Consider the following 9,003-nt stretch of genomic DNA (forward strand, 5'->3'; position numbering starts at 1 on the left):
AGGAACCCACCTCCTCTCCATTTATCCTCACAACAACCCTATGAGGTAGATTAGGCGGGGACTCAGTAACTGACCAGTCACCCCGGGGCTGCCTATACAGACGGGTTGCTGCCACGTTAAAACCCCACACTTTCTCTGCTGCGGGGGGATGGCAGCTAATCCCAGAAGGAGGGCCATTCAGTTCACTCTATCTAATAATAGATAATAGGAAATGACAAGATGGGTTTCTTATTAGCCAGTACTGCCAGGATTTTGTCATAGATAGATGTTACTGATAAATACACGCATTTCTAGATTTGCTACATGTGTTTTTCATAGTATAAAACATTTTAAGTGCTTAGAACATTAGCTATGGGTTAACCGTTGGGTTGTTTAAACCCCAAACAATCCAGTGCTCTGGGTTCAGACAACACACTAAGCAACCCAGAGGCACTCATGGGTTGCTGAGTAAAAGTAGAAGTGGCGGGCGCACTGCAGGCAGTGTGTCAACTCTCTCCTGCTTGTGCACATATCTTTAGAACCAGGTCAATGTGATATTTCTACAACAAAAACACAGATCTGAAATATGCTCTTCAGTTTATGTTCAACAAATAAGAATAAAATGCACATTGTGTGTGAGAGAGAGGGAAAGGGAGAGAGAGAGAGAGATGTTTTGCACTTAATATTAACCCATGGTTTATTTAATGCATGGTTTGTTGCCCTACCCAGAATCTGTCTAGCCAACAATAGAACAAACCATGGTTTGTTTTCTCTATTCTTGGGTTGTTTGTTTTCCTCCTCTTTTGCCCGCTCCTTCCATGTATCCCAAATGCCTCTAGTACTGGCATGTAGAGCACCTGGTTTGCAGGGGAGGGGCGTTTACTACTCTTGCTTAGTAGCTCTCTAGCATGGCAAAACAACCCATGAACAACCTACAATTCTGGGTTCATATGTAATAACTACCCATTGTTTAAACAACCCAGAGTTCACAGTTCAATCACAGACCATGGGTTCTCTTTCTGGGTTCTTCATGGTTAACAAATATTAGCATGGATACATTCGTACATCACGACAACACAAATTTCAACCACCCAAACCTAGCATTATGTGTAAATCAGGCATCTCTCTCTCTCTCTCTCTCTGTACATATATTATTGTTGTTGTTGTTGTGTGCAATTCACTGGTTGTGTAAATGAGCACTTAAACTTCATAATTTCTCCCTCCACATACCAGCTGTTCAATTCAAAACTTCTGTTACATAATAGCACTCACTCTTTCCAAATACAATGTATTATAATGTTGTTAAAGAAACTCTTAAGCTCCTAAATGCCTTAAGTCAGTATGGCTTTGCTGAAACAAGTGCATTTAGGACCATAGCCAAAGTTAATATATCCAGTTTTATAGAGCTTGCATAACACTTTTTGTGTAAAGAACTCATGGCATTTTACAAAGGCTTATTTGCTAGGTCTCCACCTTTGCACACACTTCCTATAAAACTGCTGAGGTTCATGAGCTACAGGTCCAATACACCAAATCGATACATGAAGTACTATGAATTTCATCAATTGAAAAGAACCAGACGTGGTTGCTGCACCTATGCCTTTAACAACTGCCCAAGGCACAGATATTCATCAGATGAAGTTTTTCCAGTCACATTTGTTTACATGCCAGCAAAAGCTTCTGAGCCTCAGTCCTGAGAACCATCGTATTAATGTAGATGAGATTTATAGATAAATAAACATAGATCAAAATCCATAAACCATTTAATCAGAAGCCTATAAAGTGTAAGTAACTGTATGATGTCATAAGAAGCACAGAAGTAATACAATAGCCTCCTGGCTTCAGAATCAGTGCACATCTACTCAACTGTACTGGCAATTTCCAAAGTTATGTATTTATTTATTACATTTCAATACTGCCCCATAGCCAAAAATGTAAATAGTTTGAGGTTTATTTCCATGGTTAGAAACAGAGCTCAAGTCTCTTGACAGCTGCATCAGGATTTCAATGTGTAAGTCTTGTTTTAAAGCTTTCATCCACTCAACTTCTTTATTAGCTATGCAATAATTAATAGTATATATCTTCCTGAATAGGAGTCATACTGTCAGCTGTAAATCATATTGTCAGCTGTAAATCTTACTGGATCTACAGCCCTGCAAAGGCAGGGGTCACAAGTCAGTAAATGTTTGTTGCTATTACTAAAAGCCATTGAAATCGAAAGGACTTAAGTTGTGATTAAATTTCATTCCCTTGCTTTCAGTTGGATGTGCAGTCCAGTGCTGTGTACAGGTTTATTTACAATTCCCAGAGACCTACAGCTACAATCCTAATTGCACTTATATAGTAAACCTCATTTAACATAGGCCATAGCTAGACCTAAGGTTTATCCCTGGATCATCCAGGGGTCAAACCTGTTCATCAAGGTGACACACAGGGGATCCAGTGCTCAGGCAGGGGTGAACCCTGGATGATCCCAGGATAAACCTTAGGTCTAGCTGTGGCCATAGTGAAGCTTATTTCTGAGTAAATATGCAGAGGATTGGGCAGTTAGCCATTAGATATGAGGTCAGTGGTGAGGAGGAAAGTTTGCATCTTCATGTCAACTTTAAGAACTGCCTTTAAGAAGTCTAAATTGACAAAGGGATCCTGACCTGGTTTCATCTATTAAAAAGGGAGTGCTTTGTTAGAGAACTGCCTTAGAGGCTGTGGCAACTATGCCCTGATGAAAAACATCTTGCTGTACAAGCCCATGCATGCTAACTCAGAAGTAAGTCCTAGTGTACATTGGGGCTCACGCTTAGGTAAGTGGGCACTGAATTGCAGAATTCACCTGAACTGTGTTGCAGAACTGCTAATTTCTAGTAAAAATTCATCAGTCACTTTTTGGAGGAAGAAACACCTTTATTACTACCCAACATCAGATACCATATCTAGAATAGGCTTACCCGTAATAAACTTGATGCCAGCCAGAAATTGCATGAGAGTCTTCCCAGATAAAGCTATGTTGGTGCCATTAGATGCAAAATATGTGCACGGTAAAAGTAAACTTTTTGCCAACTTGAAAGAATGTGCCTTGCATTGAATGCTTTAGATACAAAGATCTCCAAAAGCCCATGTTGGTTTTGTGGTGATCCGGTCTAAAAGGATTACACTGAGTCACTGAATGATGACTAGTATGACTAATTTATATGGTATAAACAGTGCTGCTCAGTAATAGGTAATGAAGACTACAGGATACACCTGTTTCCCTGTTGCTTTTAAGTGCTGTACTGTTCTTTCCATAGTCAATCTCTCTCTCTCTCTCTCTCTCTCTCTCTCTCTCTCTCTCTCTCTCTCTCTCTCTCTCTCTATATATATATATATATTCAAATCTGAAAAATTAGTCTGTTTCACAGTATACCTCTATCATAGGAATGTTTTAATATTCTTCCAGTTTGAATCATCAGCAAGCCCTTCTAATGTTGCCCAGTGCTGAACTAAATAAGAAAATTTTCACAAGTAGCATCCATGAACACAGAGATGCACAGTTGCAACTCTTTAGCTGTCTTCCATAAACATGCCTTATTTATTTCATCATTTCAGGTAACTCTAATTTTTCTCCATGAGACTAATAGAAGTTTTGGTTTTTGTGAAGATTTTCTTAAGGAAAATGGTGCAGGGAAGAATTATTATATTTATTTATTTATTTATTGCATTTTTATACCACCCAACAGCCAAAGCTCCCTGAGCGGTTGACAAAAATTAAAACCATTCAAAGTATAAAACACAGTATAAAAACATGCTGTGGAAAGGGTTAAATGCCCTTCCCACAGCATTACGATCCCAGTGCAAATCACACACACATTAATAATGTTGTTGTTGTTGAATTGCAAGAGATTCCATCATGGATTTCCCACAATCACATCTAGTTTGGCCTTGAAAAGAAGAAAATAGACCCTTGTCCTTTCCTACAAAGCCGACAACAAGGGAAATTTCCCTTTTACTCTCAGACATAATCCACAAATAGAAACAGAATATTTCTAAAACTATAAACTAAGGAAATATAAATCAGGGGTTCTATGAGCATCGAAGAAATGCCTTCTTAAGGCGAGGGGAAACAAGCAGAACTATATCTAGAAAGGTGACAGCAACTTAGCTTAAATCTGTAAACTAGGTTTTAAAACAACTTTTCCCATGTGTATTTCTTAATAGGTCATATTTCAAAACAGTGCCAGCAGTACAGTTCCCTGACTCTTCTTGCTGAAGTGATTATAACAAAAAGAAAGAAAACTTTAAAGGGCACTCAGGAACAAGTAGCTAACATTTCCAATGACTCTTCCCTTAATTTTGAAAGAATGCCATAGTCTCTATTCAAGCACAGAAGTATAAACTGGATGGAACCTGTGTGTTAAGCTTTTGAGAAGCTGTTTTTTTAATGCATGAGGGAACACAGAATAACCCTCTATAGAAGTGTGCCTCAGGGTGCACTTTTATGGGGCATTACACCAGACCTGTACTTTGCAGTTGTAGAAAGTGGTCAAATATGGATGGTATGGTTTAGAATTTGAAGCTGCTTGTGCACTGTGCTATTTACAAAGGAAAATGCAAACCATGGAATCACCAGCTTCTCAACTGAAGAGTGAAGAAGGAAAATTAAATTAAGAGGAAAGGAAAACAAGGGGCTGAGGGGAAGACATGTCACATGCTCCAGGTCTGAAGAGAAAAAACCCTGACAGTGAAGCAACTCTGCCAGTGAGGTGCTTGTTTCACCCTTTGACTGAGGCATCTTTGCTACCAAAACTATTAGCTGAGGGAACGAGGAGTGCCTCATGCTCCAAAGATCTAGAAAATTCTGCCATTTGGCCTGAGCATACATGGATCTGATATGTCGGATTGCACAGAGACCTTAAAGAGGCTACAGAAGTCACAAGATTATTATCTCTCAGATATTTAGAATTTACTTCAATTCTAAAACAGCTAAACTGGGTTGCTGTGCAATTCTGGACCCAATTCCAAATGCCAGTGTTGATCTGTAGAGTCCCTTACAGTTTGGGACTACTTACTCAATATGATCCTGCCTGACTTCTCTTTAAGGTCCTCTGGGGAGGCCTATCTTCAGGCACTCCCACCTGAGTAGCGACTGAGGACTGGGCCTTCTCTGCTGCAGTAGCCTGACTCTGGCATGCCCTCTGCAGCGTCATGCATATGCCAACAGATGAAAACCATTTTATTGACACAGGCCTTTAAACAAAGGAATTCTGTAGCTTCATAGGCCCTTTCTACACCTAAGGATTATCCCAGGCAAATGGAGGGATCGTCCCTGCCTGCTCCTGGGATCCCCTGTGTGTCATTTGGATGCACAGGGATGATCCCGGGGGAAAAGACAGCCATAGTGATCTCTGCTTTTACCATTATTTTAACACACATGCTGCTTATCAGGTAGTTTAAAGTTTTTTAATGGCTATATTTTCAGTTTTAAATGTTGTTGTGTTTCATGTTAACTGTTTTAACTTTACAAAATTGCAGTGTGGCTAAACATGTACAATAAGGCAGTGTGTAAATAGATCATTTCGTTCATTTCATTTCAATACCACCCAACAGTCAAAGCTCTCTAGGCAGTTCACAAGAATAACAACCCACAAATGAAACACAATTAAAACATAACAGAAAAATATAAGGATAACTGTATTAGCACTCCACCACCCTCTGTATCTGTTCAAGGAATAAAACCCATGTTTTGTTGTTGGGTTGTTTGTGGTCAACAACCCATAGTTAAACAATAGTGCAGGGTTTGCATACAACAACCTATGATTCAACAACAACCCACAATTCAACAACAATCCAGACTCAACCTGTACTCTGGGTTGTCCTTAATTGCTAGCCAGGTCAATGTGTTAGTAATTAATCAAGACTGGACATGAAAAGTGGTGCCATGAGCCCAAGGTGATTATCAGGTTAGCAAGCACATCAGATTATATGAAAAGCAAGCACTGTGTGTATATCTTAAATATTCAAATATTCTCCTGTTCTTGCGGTCTATAATTCTAAAACTTGTACCAATAAAAGTTTGGGAAGTTAGAAAAGGCAAGCATGTTGTTAGAATAATAACAATACATAGTTGTTTTCTAGGGATGTGCTCCGCTTCTAATCGGACCGGCGAATTAGAAGCGGAGCGGGGTGCTTCGCCTCCCCTTAAGGCGGAGGCGAAGAGGATTGGGGGGGCCGGCGGAGCGTGGTGAAGAGGATCGAGGTGAAGGCGGATCCTTCGCCTCGATCCGGAGCTCCGCCGGAAAGGTAAGTGGGGTTTACCGGGCCCTGCCGCTGTCGCTGTCGAACCTGGTTGAACCGCGGGCTCAATTGAAGAAGCCGACGGACCGCGGACGGAGGCAGGTAAGGCCCCCATCCCCCTTGGTCCCTTACCGGGCTCTGCTGCCGTCGCTGCATGGGCGGCGACGGCAGCGGGCCCAGTAAACCCCCCCGCCCTCCTCTCCCTTACCTGCCTCCGTCTGCGGTCCGTTGGCTTCTTCAATTGAGCCCGCGGTTCAACCAGGAAGTCTAGGCTGCACTTGCGGCCCAGACTTCCTGGTTGAACCGCGGGCTCAATTGAAGAAGCCAACGGACCGCGGACGGAGGCAGGTAAGGCCCCCCTCCCCCTTGGTCCCTTATTGGGCTCTGCCGCCGTCGCCACATGGGCGGCGACAGCGGCAGGGCCCGGTAACCCCCCAGCCCTCCTCTCCCGGCCTTACCTGATGCCACTCCCCTCCACTGCGGAGCTCCGCGGCGAAGAGGAGCAGAGTATGGGCGGAGCGGCGCGGAGCGGAGCGGGCCGATCCGAAATTTTCGGATTGGCCCGTGGGGCGGAGCGGGGGGTCCGTGCACACCCCTATTGTTTTCCATTATTTTCTAGACAATATCCTGTATTTTAACACATATTAAAAATAGCCCAGAAGATAATGATCACAAAATTGTTTTTATTTTTGAATTGCGGAGTAGTTCTCTTTATTAAATGTTGTGCCACACTTCAAATGTACCCTTGAATATTTCTGCAATAATATTAGGATAATAAAGCAATGCTGCACCGTAGCTCTGTGATATTTCTCTTAAGAATCAGGCAGAGACTGCCACGGCATCCAAAAATTAGAAGACTTCAAAAATCAGCATCTTTTCGTGCTAAAAAACCCCATGATTCACATCCTCTGTGGTGCTTATGCTAGTATATCAGTGTCAGTATACACCACGTGGGAGTCATACATATGCTTAATCCAGACAAGATGGAAGTTCTTTTGGTGGGGAAGGGGTCCTCAGTGGAAAAGGTGGGACGGTTAATAAGGAAGGAAGGAAAAACAGAAAATGATTCTGATCTCCTTGATGAGTAACAGCCAAAGCCTACTTTGTCAGCATGATGCAGCGATTACGGTGTTGGAGGAGTCAAATCTCCATGTCTCCCTGACAAGGAGACTACTGGGTGACTTTGGAACTTCACATTACACCTGTAAACATCTGCTTCTGAAATGTATAGTTGTGTGTTTTGAGTGTAGAAGCAAGTTGGGCATTTGCAAAAAGAGCACGTAGGTGGGCAGAAGTACTTAACCCTTTCTATTCCCGATGATTCTCTAGGACAAATTCCATACCAAGCTATTTCTCCATGCAACTGGGCTTTTTCTAGCCTTAGAGCCCAGCCAGCAGAAAAAGAGTTTATCCCTCTCCTCACTAGCAAAGTGGGGATTTCCAGTGGGAAATTGGTGGTACCAGAACAATTAAGCATTTCCTCCTGAAAGCCTCCACATTAGGAGGCAAACACAGGATTGGGGATTCCTCCTGCTATTTCATAGCTTAATCTATCCCACAGAGTTGTTCTGAGGATACAGGGTTGCATCCAATGTTAGTCTAACTTAAATCCCATTCATTTTAATGCGCCTGTTCAGACAACGTGCTAAGCCATGGTTAGGCGGCTAACCCTTTTGCAGCAAATGGTTAGTGAGCTTGCAAGGCCCATACCAAAAACACACTGAATGAGCTTAACAGGTGATCACTCTTTTCACAATTTTAGTTGTTCATTAACTTGAGCTAGCCAGAAGACAACTTCTTATTTCAGCTTCTCTCAGAAAGAGAATCAATTGTTTTACTATACTGACTTCAGCATGTCCCGGCAGTTACACATTTGCCTTAAGGGTTCTGTTACACAACATATGAAGGTTTTCACAGTAACCCACCCATAACACAGACATCAACACATCACCTTTCTTCATCCCCACCCTCTGCATGGTTTGGTTTAAAAAAGGTTCATGAATTCCATGCAACTTCACTGCAATAGATGAATCCAGAATGCAAGCCTTCATGAGTAGTTACTCCCCTCTGAAGAGCTTATCTAGTATATCTTGTGACAGTACCCATGGCCAGTCTAAGCATGAGAGCCTTACCATCAGAGGTACCTGAGGACTATCTTCATTCCCTGTTTTGTTTTGTTTTTAAAAAGAAGAAAAATCCATTTGAAATAGATCTGGAAATATCAAATGCACGTTAACAGATGATGCAGATTCTTACATTGTATAAGGAGAACAGATGATGCAGATTCTTACATTGTATAAGGAGATAAGCCTAAGCAATCTATGTGAAGGGTTTGCCCAAGACAAATTGCTACCTGAGGTGAAAAACAAGATGGCTGCCCTTCCTACTCCATGTAGAAAAGCTGACTGGATAGTGCCTGAATCTTTCTTTAACACTGATGATGGGATAACATCCTCCACCACACGTGAAGGCAGCAGGCTAGCTTAGTGGGCACAGGACAGGCTGCGTGGCACAAAGCGTTCTTCTCCAGTCCTTTTGCTGCCACGTCCCAGCATCTGTTCTCTGAGGCAACCGCCTCACTTTGCCTAACGGTAAGGCTGGCCCTGCTTATCTGGAAGTAGAAGCATAAGTAAGTATTAAGATTTTTAATAATAGCAATAAACATTAACAGAAATGAAAGAGAAGGGTCATTATAACAAAAAATGAGAACAAAAACAGAGAAGTTTGAAAATGATGTATATCATGCCATCAGGACGA

The sequence above is a fragment of the Elgaria multicarinata genome, chromosome 9 (genome assembly GCF_023053635.1).
Source record: "Elgaria multicarinata webbii isolate HBS135686 ecotype San Diego chromosome 9, rElgMul1.1.pri, whole genome shotgun sequence".
Taxonomy (NCBI): Eukaryota; Metazoa; Chordata; class Lepidosauria; order Squamata; family Anguidae; genus Elgaria; species Elgaria multicarinata.